We start from the raw sequence: 14,569 nt of genomic DNA, 5'->3' as shown, positions 1-14,569 counted from the left end.
GAGAAGGAGAAGGAGAAGGAGAAGAAGAAGAAGAAGAAGAAGAAGAAGAAGAAGAAGAAGAAGAAGAAGAAGAAGAAGAAGAAGAAGAAGAAGAGCGTGGGGGAGGTGACAGTGGGCATAGCATGCATGGGGGGAAGCAGAGAGGGGCACCTTCATTTCTGGCAACATCCCAGGTCCCACTTCCAGGCTGAGGGAGATCCAGCTGGATCTGGCTCTTGTGCATGACGAACGCACTTCTGGGTGCTTTTGCTCCATTCAGTTTGAATTAGTTTCTGTTCCTGGCAGCTTGGATTAAAACTCCTTTTCCATGTTTTTATTTTTTAGTTAGATCTCATTTCCCTGAAAAGATGGCTGGTGGAATGAAAATTCTTCAAGCGAGGAGGATGCACGCACTTGTCGTCTGTTAGAATCGGAAGCAAGGGCTTTGAAGAGAGGCTGCATGGAGCCCCGTAGTCCCGTAGCCAGGCTCTGGGAGGAAGCAAGGCGGAGGGACACAATGAGCCCTGAAGACGTGCAACCTGAAAGCAAGGCTGCCAGAACAATGTGGGGTTTCTCAATTATGACAGTACTGTGCCAGCACGGACATTTGACAGCTCAGAAGACACTTTGGTTGCTACAATTTGGCGAAGTGTGTGTGTGGAGCAGTACTGCTTGGTGCCTCATGGGTAGTAGCTAAGACATTCCACAACGAACAAGCCAGCATTTCATATAAGGAGTCAACAAAGTCTAATTTGTGTGCACGATTATTTTTCAAGTTGTTTATGAAAATGTATCAGCTGGTATTATCACGCAGGAAATTTCCCTTAAATCTCACATATCCATAGGTAAACTATTTATGGATACATTCTTTTCTTGGAAACTGTGCTTCAAAAAATAATTATGTATGTATGGAGACGGTTGCCTCTAAGTGGGGTGTCCTCTGATGCCTCCTGGATCTGGAGTTACAGGGGACCCGGGAACTGGACTTCTGTCCTTCAGAGGAGTAGCATGAGCTATTAACCACCGAGGCATGTCCCCAGCCTGGGGGTCGCTTTTGCTCACTGAGAAAAATCTCACAGCAGAGGTATTCATCCGTGGCCACCAGTAGGACTGAACAGCTCCTGTATGTGTCATGATACACACGTGTACATGCATGTGCCACTTATCCATGTGGCATTTTTCGCATTTCCGCAGCCCCGGGCGGTAAAGTCCTTCTTGGTATGTGTTTGAGACCATCATTTTGTACCTTGTTAAGAACCGGCCATATGGTAATGCTTACCGCATCCACAATCACTTCCACCAATAGTGACTTCCAGGGACACTGCAGATAGCAATTACATTTCCGAAGTGGTAGTTTAGATCTTAGACCGCCAGTGGTGGTGGGGTGGGGGCGGGGTGGGGCATGCACTGGTTTGCAGGCATGTGGTGGGGGTGGGGGCATGCACTGGTTTGCAGGCATGCAGTGATGAGCTCTACAGAACTCCTCCCGCGAGCCATCCATTCTGGGTAATGGAAAGGGTATCAAGAGTGGAACATCCGGGGAAGGAAGCAACGCCCTCTGAGATGAGGTGGGGCATGAGGGCACCTCCCAGTTACCCTGGAAACCAAGAAAGGCTTCAAAGAGTCTCATGTGGCTATTAAACACGGGTCTCTCTCATCAGAGATGCCTCTGCCTAACGTGTTTGACACTGCTTTAGCTCTGCCTCCTCTTTCTGAGTTCTCCCTTGGGCTTCGGCGGTTAGTGACTGCCAAGGGCTATCTACTGTGGATGTAGGGCTGGGTATCTGTTTCAATTCAACTGGAAATCCCTAGAGCCTTCACTGGCGCGAACGCTCTGTGCTTCGTTGCTCGGCCTCCAGTTCTGAGACACAAAATCATGTCCAGCTCTGGGCCGCCCTTCCAACAGAGAGAGCGATGGGAGGCTTGTCTGTGGGACCTGGGCTTTCCTGACTGCCTCTTGGTAAAGAATGGACTAATGTCGGAGGACAGGCAGAGCAGCGTCAGGGCACATTCTTGAGTCTGGTCGAGGAGAGGCTAGTGGAAAATGGAGGGTGTGGAGGAGCGTGGGGGAGTGGCTGTGGCTGTGGCTAGAGAATTAAGGGCTGTGGAGGATTAAACTCTGGAAATTACCAGGGACAAACAGAGTCATTCAGCTGCAAGACACTAAACTTTAGAAGAAGGCTCCTAGCTTCATGTTCTAGAGCTCCTGAGAGCATTCTTAGCCCTGAAAGAGCTTTTAGCTTCACCCACATTGCCTCTCCTGATAATTTTTGCCAGGAGGGGTTTGTTCCTTTATTCCTCTTCATGGAATTCATTTATTTATTTATACATTTATTTATTTGTTTGTTTTTTTATTGAGATAATGTCTCACTAAGCTCTGAACTGAACTGCTCCTTCTGCCTCAGCCTCCCTGACTAGAACTGTAGGTGTGCCACAGTGGGTCTGTTTTTTTTTTTTTTTTTTTTTTTTTGCAGAAAGTTCTGGAAGTTTTAAGTATACCCAATAACAACCGTCATTTCGGAACACCCACTAAGTGCTACACTCCACACATACTAGGACTTACAGACTTCTCAGGGTAATAGTCTCAGAAGAGTACTACCGTGCCCATTTGCTTTCCAGAGCAGAGAATGGAGATGCAGAGAATGTGGTTAGCAGATTGCTCAAGGTCGTAGAGGATATGTGACTATCCTAGAACTGGAGTGTCAGAGTTGGACTCCTTCACGCCTTCAGCATCTCACGTCCCCACTACTCGGAGCATGGGTCCATTTCCCTTCCACCTGACTCATGGATAATAGGCTTTTAAAATATTCGCTTGACAAGAGTTAAATTTCAGGCTGTAAAGCATACACATTGGGTAATAAAAGTTGTCATAATTATAAAGAATCATACCGGGGTCTGAACTCGCAGCGTTCTCTTCCTCACAAATGTTAAAATGATGTACAGGCATCATTTTTATGTTTAATCAGGCATGCCACCCCCAATATAGAAAAACACTTGAGGATATTACAGTTTCATGTGTGATGGGATGTGAAAAATGACAGGCTCTTGGACGGCTTGGGACTCATGATGGCATCTGACTGTTCTCATGTCCTTCTCGAAGTTCCTCTCACTGTTTCCCAACATGGGGTGGGAGACAGGAACTGTCAGAAAGGGAACAAAATGCCAATGCACTTCCCCAAAGGAATTCTAGTCTCCAGTCTCTGAGCATTTCTCTTGGCTTCCATGTCCCTTTGTGCAGTCTGGGGAGGGGGGGGCAAGCTGGGGTTCCAGTCTCTGCGCCTCTTTGGAACCCTATCTTGGGTTCCCTGGAGTGTCACTGGAAGCCACTGTGTAGTAGTACTTCAGAAGGGAGACACAAAGAACCCGATTTTGACTTATGATTTATTTACACCTATTCAGGGAAGAGTATGCACCCAGCAAGACTCCCTGTGTAGCTGGGCCTCTTAGCACATGCCTACAATCTCAGCATTCAGGAGGTCGTGGCAGGAGGCACACTGCCAGTTTAAGGCCAGCTTGGTCTACATAACAAGTTCCAGGCCAGTCAGGTCTGCATAGTAAGACACTGTGTCAAAAAATCCAACTAAACAAACCAACAACCAAACAAAAACACAAATAAAACCGAGCAAACAGACTCGCTGTGTGAGAGTCTTCCTGGGGCGAGTGGGGGTGGCGTCCTGCAGAATCGGGAGTGTGGAAGGCAGACGGGACAGCACAGAAAGCAAGTGAGCATGGGCCAGAGGCTGAGGCGAGAGCACCGACATCCTGGTGGCTGCAGGTAAGGGATCCCCAATAAAGTAATTGCATCTCTAAAGTAAGCAGAGCTGTGTCTTTGGGGACCTGAATCAGGCATAATCCCTTCCTTTCTAGCTTAGGGAATCTGATGCCAGCCCACAACAGTGGCAACTTTACCAGGCCTTTCTGTCACACTGACCACACCTCCCTTCCTGTGCTTCCATCCTAAACACAAAGCAGCCATTATTGCTGGCCAATGGGGACACGACACAGAGGAAGAGATAACCCAGCACCCACGTGGAGGTGCAGTGTGAGGATATAAATGCAGAATGCCATCTTTCAGTCTTGCCTAGTGTCATATACATGCTGATGAGACCTACACAAGTGAATTAAAATATGATCAAGGTCATTGAAAACCTCGGGGGCTTGAAATACTAAGGGACCTAATCAGATCCTAATCAGATTCTTGCCTCTGGGCAAGAACTGTTCCACTGTGAGTTCTCAGTGCAGGTATCTGGGGAACATGGAAGGGTATGAGGAGGTCACCCTCAGAGTCCCCGAATCACATCTGTGAAAACACATCTGTGATCTCTCCTGTCCTCACTCTGTTCCAAACGCCACCCTGGCTCCCAAACATGAATCCACTCACCCACTCAGGGCCTTGGCCATGACGCTATGCTGATCTGCTGCCACGAAACGCTCTCCCCAAGGACTTTACAGCACTTCCTAGCTGCAATAATGCAATGAAAATTATTCCCCCATCTCCTATGGCTCTGTCATGCTTCTTGCTTGTGTTTCTGCAGCTACCCCACCACCAGCTACACACATACACACACACAAGACACACACATACACACACACACCACACACATACATACACACCACACACACACCACACACACACCACACATATACATATATACCACACACACAAGACACACACATACACACATGCACACACCACACACACACACACATACATACACCACACACTCATACACACACTACACATAGACACACATACACACATCACATCACACACACATACACACCCACCACACATACACACACCACACATACACACACACACACTCCTACACATAACACACACACACACACACACACACACATTTCTGCAGTTCTGAGAATCCTGGATGCACATGGTGGCAGCTCAGGAAATAATAGTGGGTACTGTCATCAAACGCTACTATCTACGTTTTCCTGAGAGGCTTATTTCTGTTTGAATACAAATATCCTCACGGTATTGCACAAGCAGAGGCAGCCTGGGCAAGCCAGCTTGTTGTACCTTTATGCCTAAAGCATGTTTTCTGCGCTGGGATACAAAGAACTCCAGAGGGAGCTCACTCAGTATTAAGATGCCAGTGACCTGATCCACTGGAAACTGCACATACTTCCTCCCTCAAGGACAATAATCCCCTCCCTGCACTTTTAAAAGCTGAGAAAAGAAGAAAAACGGGAACAGGATTTCTTCTTGTAACAGCTGAAGGGTGATTTTCCCACCAAGTTTTGCTGTTCATCCACACAAAACTTTAGCTTTCTTCCAACCGAGAAAAAAATAACCAGAGATATCATTCTTGGAGTCACGTCAATATTAAGAGTGGTTTTCTTTAGTCTGTGCTGTAAGGAATGGGGATTCCTTCTATAACAAGCTGCTAACTTCACCTCAGTGAAGATAAAGGAAATCTTTTGGAGACACCACAGCCTGTGTGGAAAGCTTCCACACCACCTGCCACCTTGAAATTTGGAAAGGGATGCTCTGCCCCCTCCCCCTTTTGGTTTGTGGAGACAGGGTTTCTCTGTGTATCCCTGGCTGTCCTGGAACTCACTCTGTACATCAGGCTGGCCTCGAACTCAGAGACTGACCTGTCTCTGCCTCCCAAGTGCTGGGATTAAAGGTGTGAGCCACCATTGCAAGGCTGGAAAGTGAGTCTTAAATCAGGAGATTGTTCAAGGACCCCCCAACCCCAACAATCCCTTTCTGTGAGTCTCTTTCTCCTCCTTTTATTATGGAGAAGGCTCTAGTCAAGGTAGATAGCCTTTCTCAGAAGTTTGGCTCCAAAACTATGTGTTCAGAATAGCAAAGACTGACCTAATAGCAAAACAAACAAACAAACAAAAACCAAAAAAAAAAAAAAAAAGACCCTCTGTGCCTGTTGTGTTTAGAATGAAAGCATTCTTGAATTTGAACCTGAGATCTTTTTATCTAGGACCTTAAATTTCAAGGACTTCTCAATGTTTTAGTTTATTTATCTCTGTAAGGAGATAGCAACAACTCTTTGTCTATTTGGTGTGGGTGTTAAATGAGCTATCATATGAAAGGATTTTTAATGCTATTGTTATCACCCTGGTGATAATTAATTGTTCTGTCCACACAGTCGTTATCATTATACTGCATCTATAATTTTGCAAGCTACAAACATCAAGTGAGGACCCAACAGAGCAAGCAGTTGAATCTCTCATTAGGATGATGCTTCCCAGGGTAAGCCATGGCTTGATAAGGATCACCACCACAGCCTGGTGAAGGAAACTGGTATAGTCTGAATGTTAATATCTCTCCAGGCTCACATAAATCCTTGCCCCAAAGGCAGTAGTTTTTGGAGTTGGGGTCTTTGGGAATGACCAGGTCAGAGACCTCATGAGGAGGAGGAACAACCTCATCAAAAGATACAAGGGACTGGGGAGATGACTCTGTAAGAGCATTGGCTCGGTAAACATGAGAACCTAAGTTCAAATCCGTAACATCTGTGCAAACTGTTGAGCACAGGCATGTTCATGCTTATTACGTTGGTGCTACGGGAGGTAGAGACGGAGAATCCCTAGGGATGCCTGCCGCCTATTTCCAGACTCAGGGAGAGACCCTGTCTCAAGAGAATAGAGTGTAGAGTGATAGAGCATCTCTCCCAACTCCTCTTATCACTCCCCACCCCATATTCAGACACAGTGAGGAGACGATGCTCTGTATGAAACAGAAAGTCGACTCCCACCAGGACATAGAATTCTGTGGGTGCCTCAATCTTGGACATCTCAGCCTGTAGACCTGAAAATATAAATTTCCATCTGTGGATTACTCAGCCTCTGGTACGACTTACAGTAGCTCATGTGGACTAAGATGCAAACAGGACTCGTGACTGCCATTTGGCTAAGTAGTCGTAGGGTTCGGCACAGTACTTTGGATATATGTGTCACCCAAAGTTCACAGTTGGGAATCCTAGCACCCACTGTGTTGGGATTTGAAAATGAGACCTTAGGAGGTGAGGAGGCCATGGAGGGAGCCTGAATAAGGTCAGTGCCTTATCATACAGACTCAACCTCTTGCTCTCTGCCATTGGGTGACTCGATGAGAATATGGTTGCCTACAAACCAAAAGTCCTGTCTGTATTGTATCATAGTTCAGCCTCTGGGAAGTTGGTTCCTGTGTTGTCATTCTCCAGAACTGCAGGGAATTAATGTTTGTTGTTTAGGACAGCTAAGCTACGGTATCTAATAGCCCTGACTGACTCAAATATCCAGAAAGGGGGCAGTTCTGTGTGTTTGTTCCTTCTTCTGCTGTTCAGAGGTGTGTAAGGGTCCCCTGCCAATTCTCTTGAAAATCTTCAAGAAGGTTGTATTATTTGGCCAGTCAAATGGCCCGAAAATAATACCTGCCATTTAATTCTCAAGAAGAACGGAAAAACATTAATGAGGAAAATATGAACTAGAAATGGAGCTAAATGTTTTATATAAATTCTAAGATCAGAAAGAAAACCACACTGTAAAAAACCAAAATTCTCTTTGTCGACTCGGAAGCACAGTAGTGTTTCTGTGTTTCAGGATTCTGGCGGCAGCCTTGACTGGGGACAGGATGTGGGTATCCCTTACTTCAGTTCATCCCCTTCCCTTGACCTGGAGTGCAGCTGGGGATTCTTACCGAGTCACATCTGTTTTCTGTGGATTTGCCATTTTCAGGTTGCCACGTAACATCATTTTTATGGATGCTTCTATCAAACATCATATGGTGCCTGCTTTGGATACTTCCCAGGTAGCCTGAACATTTCTACTCATCCCTAAGGACCTCAGGAAGGCTTACAGAAAAGTTTCTAGCTGATTAAAAACAAATTCGACAGCCAGTATCCACAAATGTTTGTTTTATGGATGAGGTAACCATGGAAAATGCAATAAACAAAACAGAAATAGTTCTTGCTCCGTTGAGAACATGTTATTCTGGGCATGCTGCCGTGGGGGTGGGGGTGGGGGTGGGGGNGGGGGTGGGGGTTCGTTCTTTCAGTTAGGTGATTTCAGGCTGAGGTGTGTGTGCATGTGTGTATATGTGCATGTGTATATGTGTGTATGTGTGTATGTGCATGTATGTCTGTGCATGTGTGTGCATGTGTGTACACATGTGTGTGGTATGCATGTATGTGTGCATGTGTGTGGTGTGTATGTATGTGTGCATGTGTATGTGCATGTGTGTGCATATGTGTGAGTTTAGTGAAGAACCTAACAATTAGTACAATCAAAAAGTATCTTATAACCTTTATAGTGATTGTCTACCCATCTCTTGATGCATTTTCTGGAAGAATGGAAGCCGTGTGCTGCCATTGCCCAAGTTCTGCCCACACCTGTGAAAAGCAGCACTTTCCCTGTGTAGTTTCTCCCCCCACCCCACCACATCCTCCTTGTGTTTGGAGGGTCAGGAATTTCCCTGTCTTCTGGCCACTGCAGGGAGACATATCCTGATACAGGAGCAGTGAGCTTTCTCAGCCCCCACAGAAGGTGCCTCTTCAATTTACCCTTAGTTGAGTGAGGGACCAGTCAAACCCTCTGAGAGAAGTAATGGCAACTGATTTTGAGCATGTACAAGATCCTCATAGAAATCCACAAATCATTTGCTTATCCCACCCAAAGTGGTAATGTTTAAAAGGTCAAAGATACCAAAGAGTACACACTGAGGGACTCATAGCCCAGCTGCATATGTAGCAGAGGATGGCTTTATCTGGCATCAATGGGAGGGGAGGCCCTTGGTCCTGTGGAGGCTTGTTGCTCCAGTGTAAGGGGATACTAGAAGGGTGACCTCACCTCACTAGTAGGGAAACACCCTCTTAGAGGCAAAGGGGGGTGGTGGGATGGGGGTTTGTGGAGGGAGACTGGGAAGGGAGACAACATCTGAACTGTAAATAAATAAATTAACCAGTGAATAATAAAAAAAGGTCAAAGATAATTATAGATGACACAGTTGAAGTTCTGGTTTCCTGTTTCAGTCATTAATGCAACGAAAATACTTGCTACCAATACCCAAATAGTGCTGGGATGGAGTGGGCCTCCCAGGAGTGTAGACAGACCTGTGAGTGCAGATAGAACCACCACTGCTTCTCAGAGGAACCCCCCTGAACCCTTAGAACACAGGAACTGAGGGGCTTCCTGGAACTTCTGCGCTTAGAGATGATCCTGTGCCCCAGAGATACATACACAAAAACTGCCAGGAGAAAGCTGGTCTCCCAGGGGTGCCTACAAACCTGCGAGCACAGATAAGACTACTACTTCTTTCCAAATTCCTGGCCCAAGAGGGACCCTCACAGAGCCATCAGGACACAGGAAGCAACTATCATCTGGGGACAGGATCCTTCTGGTCTCTGTCTGCACCCCAGAGCTGACCCTGTACCACAGTTCTCCATACCCAAATTCCTCCCAGAGAGAACTGGTCTCCCAGAAGTACTGACACACAGGCTTGCGGGAAGGACAAGTCAAAGTCAGACAACAAGACAAACTAAAACTAGAGATAACCTGATGGCTAAAGGCAAACACAAGAACATAAGCAATAGAAACCAAGGCTACTTAGCATCATCAGAACCCAGATCTCCCACCACAGCAAACCCTGGTTACTCAAACACACCAGAAAAGCAAGACTCTGGTTTAAAATCACATCTCACGATGATGATAGAGGAATTTAAGGACATAAATAACTCCCTTAAAGAAATACAGGAGAACACAGGTAAACAAGTAGAAGATATTAAAGAGGAAACACAAAAAATCCCTGAAAGAATAATAGGAAAACACAACCAAACAGGTGAAGGAACTGAACAACACCATCCAGGATCTAAACATGGAGATAGAAACAATAAAGAAACCACAAAGGGAGACAACCCTGGAGTTAGAAAACCTAGGAAAGAGATCAGAAGTCATAGATGCAAGCATCACCAACAGAATACANGAGATAGAAGAGCGAATCTCAGGTGCAGAAGATACCATAGAAAACATTGACACAACAGTCAAAGAAAATGCAAAAAGCTCCTAACCCAAAACATCCAGGAAATCCAGGACACAATAAGACAAAACCTAAGGATAGCAGGTATGGAAGAGAGTGAAGATTCCCAACTTAAAGGACCAGTAAATATCTTCAACAAAATTATAGAAGAAAACTTCCCTAACCTAAAGGAAGAGATGCCCATGAACATACAAGAAGCTTACAGAACTCCAAATAGGTTTGACCAGAAAAGAAATTTCTCATATTACATAATAATCAAAACACCAAACTCACTAAACCAAGAAAGAATATTAAAAGCAGTAAGGGAAAAAGGTCAAGCTACATATAAAGGTAGAGCTATCAGAATCACACCAGACTTCTCACCAGAGACTATGAACTCCAGAAGATCCAGGACAGATGTCATACAGATCCTAAGAGAACACAAATGTCATCCCAGGCTACTATACCCAACAAAACTCTCAAACATTATAGATGGAGAAAACAAGATATTCCATAACACAACTAAATTTATGCAATATCTTTCCACAAATTCAGCCCTACAAAGGATAATAGATGGAAAACAGCACCACAAGGAAGGAAGCTACACCCTAGAAAAAGCAAGAAAATAATCTTCTTTGAGCAAACCCAAAAGAAGATAGCCACACAAGCATAAAAATAACATCTATAATAACAGGGAGCAACAATCGCTATTCCTTAATTTCTCTTAACATCAACGAACTCAATTCCCCAATATAAAGGCATAGACTAACAGACTGAATATGTAAACAGGACCCAGCATTTTGTTGCATACAGGAAAGGCACCTCGGTGTCAAAGACAAACACTACCTCAGAGTAAAGGGCTGGAAAACAATCATCCAATCAAATGGTCCCAAGAAACAAGTGATAGTAGACATTCTAATATTGGATAAAATCGACTTTCAATCAAAAGTTATCAAAAAAGATAAGGAAGGACACTTCATACTCATCAAAGGAAAAATCTACCAAGAAGAGCTCTCAATTTTGAACATCTATGCTCTAAATACAAGGGCACCACATTCATAAAAGAAACCTTACTTAAGCTCTAAGCACACATTGCACCTCACACAATAATTGTGGGGGACTTCAACACCCCACTTTCATCAATGGACAGATCAGGGAAACACAAACNAAACAGAGACACAGTGAAATTAACAGAAGTTTTGGACCAAATGGATTTTTAAAGATATCTATAGAACATTTCATCCTAAATCAAAAGAATATACCTTCTTCTCAGCACCTCATGTACCGTCGTCAAAACTGACCATATAATCGGTCCCAAATCAGACCTCAACATGTATCAGAAGATTGAAATAATCCCATGCCTCCTATCAGAATGCTACAGATTAAGGCTGGTCTTCAATAGCAACAAAAACAACAGGAAGCCCACATACACATGGAAGCTGAACAATGCTCTACTTAATGATAACATCATCAAGGAAGAAATAAAGAAAGAAATTAAAGGCTTTTTAGAATTTAATGAAAATGAGGATACAACATACCCAAACTTATGAGACACAATGAAAGCAGTGCTAAGAGGAAAACTCAAAGCTCTGAGTGCCTCCAAAAAGAAACTGGAGAGAGAATACACTAGAAGTTTAACAGCACACCAAAAAAGCTCTAGAACAAAAAGAAGCAAATACAACCAACAGGAGTAGATGGCAGGAAATAATCAAACTCAGGGCTGAAATCAACCAAGTGGAAACAAAAAGAACTATACAAAGAATCAACCAAACCAGGAGCTAGTTCTTTGAGAAAATNAACAAGATAGATAAACCCTTAGCTAGACTAACCAGAGGGCACAGAGACAGTATCCTAATTAACAAAATCAGAAATGAAAAGGGAGGCATAATAACAGAAACAGAGGATATGCAAAAAAAAAAAAAAACCCATCAGATCCTACTACAAAAGCCTATATTCAATAAAACTGGAAACTCTGGAAGAAATAGACAACTTTCTAGACAGATATCAGGTACCAAAGTTAATTCAGGATCAGATAAATGATCTAAACAGTTCCATAACCCCCAAAGAAATAGAAGCAATCACTAATAGTCTCCCAACCAAATAAAGCCCAGGACCAGATGGGTTTAATACAGAGTTCTACCACCCCTTCAGAGAAGACCTAATACCAATACTCCTCAAACTATTCCACAAAATAGAAACAGAAGGAACTCTACCCAACTTGTTCTATGAAGCCACAATTACTCTGATACCTAAACCACACAAAGACCTAACAAAAAAGAGAGAACTCCAGACCAATTTCCCTTATAAATATCAATGCAAAAATATTCAATATAATTCTTACAAACCGAATTCAAGAACACATCAAAATGATCATCCATCATGATCAAGTAGGCTTCATCCCAGGGACGGTTCAACATATGGAAATCCTTCAATGTAATCCACTATCTAAACAAACTCAAAGAAAAAAATCCCACATGATCATTTCATTAGATGCTGAGAAAGCATTTGACAAAATCCAACACCCCTTCATGATAAAAGTCTCAGAAGGATCAGGAATCCAAGCCCCATACCTAAACATAGTAAAAGCAATTTACAGCAAACTAGTAGCCAACATCAAACTAAATAGAGAAAAACTTGAAGTAATCCCACTAAAATCAGTGACTAGACAAGCCTGTCCACTCTTTCCCTTCCTGTTCAATATAGTACTTGAAGTCCTAGTCAGAGCAATTAGACAACAAAAGGAGGTCAAAATGATACAAATTAGAAAGGAAGAAATCAAAATATCACTATTTGCAGATGATATCATAGTGTACTTCAGTGATCCCAAAAATTCCACCAGAGAACTCCTAAACCTGATAAAGAGCTTCAGCAAAGTGGCTGGATATAAAATTAACTCAAACAACTCAGTGGCCTTCCTCTACTCAAAGGATAAATAGGCTGAGAAAGTAATTAGGGAAACAACACTCTTCTCAATAGTTACAAATAATATAAAATAACTTGCTGTGACTCTAACCAAGCAAGTGAAAGATCTGTATGCTAAGAACTTCAAGTCTCTGAAGAAAGAAATTGAAGATCTCAGAAGATGGAAAGATCTCCCATGTTCATGGATTGGCAGAATTAATATATTAAAATTGGCCAGTTTGCTGAAAGCAATCAACAGATTCAATGCAATCCCCATCAAAATTCCAAATCAATTTTTTATAGAGATAGAAAAAGCAATTTCTAAATTCATCTTGAATAACAAAAAACCAAGGATAGCAAAAACTATTTTCAACAATAAAAGAAATTCTGGGGAAATCACTATCCTTGTCCTCAAGCTGTACTACAGAGCAGTCATGATAAGACATGGTACAGTGACAGGCACGTAGATCGGTGGAATAGAATTGAAGACCCAGAAATGAACCCACACACCTATGGTCACTTGATCTTTGACAAAGGAACTAAAACTATCCAGTGGATAAAAGACAGCATTTTCAACAAAGGGTGCAGGCTCAACTGGACGTCAGCATGTAGAACAATGCACATCGATGCATTCTTATCTCCTTGTACAAAGCTCAAGTCCAAGTGGATCAAGGACCTCCACATAAAACCAGATACACTGAAACTAATAGAAAAGAAAGTGAGAAAGAGCCTCGAACACATGGGCAGAGGGGAAAATTTCCTGAACCGAGCACTAATAGCTTATGCTCTAAGATCAACAATTGACAAGTGGGACCTCATAAAATTGCAAAACTTTTGTAAGGCAAGGGACTCTGTCAATAGGACAAAATGGCAATCAACAGATTGGGACAAGATCTTTACCAATCCTATATCCAATAGAGGGCTAATATCCAATATACATAAAAAACTCAAGAAGTTAGACTCCAGAGAACCAAATAATCCAATTAAAAATGGGGTACAGATGTCTGCGTTTAAAGCTGTCATGTGAGGCCAAGGCTGAGGCTAACTAGCCTTGCAATGCTTTGGGGCTCGTTGGGGGTTGTATAGTCAATAGTCAGACATCTGACATTATCTTCACACAATGATATTCAGGAATACACCAAGAAGTGGAATTAAATTGGCCATACAGCTTCGACCACCCTGTCCTAGGTATGCTATAGATGGACGGGGATACACACACACACACACACACACACACACACACACACACACACACCCTTTAACTATCTTGTGAAGAACAGTTATTTTGAGTTTCATTTTCAAAGTTTCAGTGTCTTAGTTATTTTTCTATTGCCTTGATAAATAAAATACCATGTCCCAAAAGCAAACAGGGGAGAGATGATGACTCTCAACTCATACTCCATCACTGAGTGAGGTCAGGCAGGAACTGAAGCAAAGAACACAAAGGAACGCTACTTACTGGCTTGTTCCTCTTATCTTGATCATCCTGCTTTCTCATACTATCCAGGACCACTTGCCTAGGGAATGGCACCACCCACAGTGGGTTTGGCTGTCTCACTTCATTCATAATCAAGAAAATGCCCCACAGGTTTGCCCACTGTCCAGTCTAGTGGAGGCATTTCTCAGTTGATGTTCCCTCTTCCCAATCAACTCTAGCTTGTCAAGTTGGTAACACACACACACACACACACACACACACACACACACACACACACA

General features: G+C 43.4%; 1 protein-coding gene across 2 annotated transcripts in view; it reads right to left on the bottom strand.

Moving 5' to 3' along the window:
• The window catches only part of Vit (vitrin), a 120,800-nt gene that overhangs the window by 103,768 nt on the left and 2,463 nt on the right, over window positions 1-14,569 (bottom strand). The window lies entirely within an intron of this gene.

This window comes from Mus pahari, chromosome 18 (genome assembly GCF_900095145.1).
Source record: "Mus pahari chromosome 18, PAHARI_EIJ_v1.1, whole genome shotgun sequence".
NCBI classification, from domain to species: domain Eukaryota; kingdom Metazoa; phylum Chordata; class Mammalia; order Rodentia; family Muridae; genus Mus; species Mus pahari.
The sequence above is the reverse complement of the archived record's forward strand: the minus strand, read 5'-3'. Positions and strand labels throughout refer to the sequence as shown.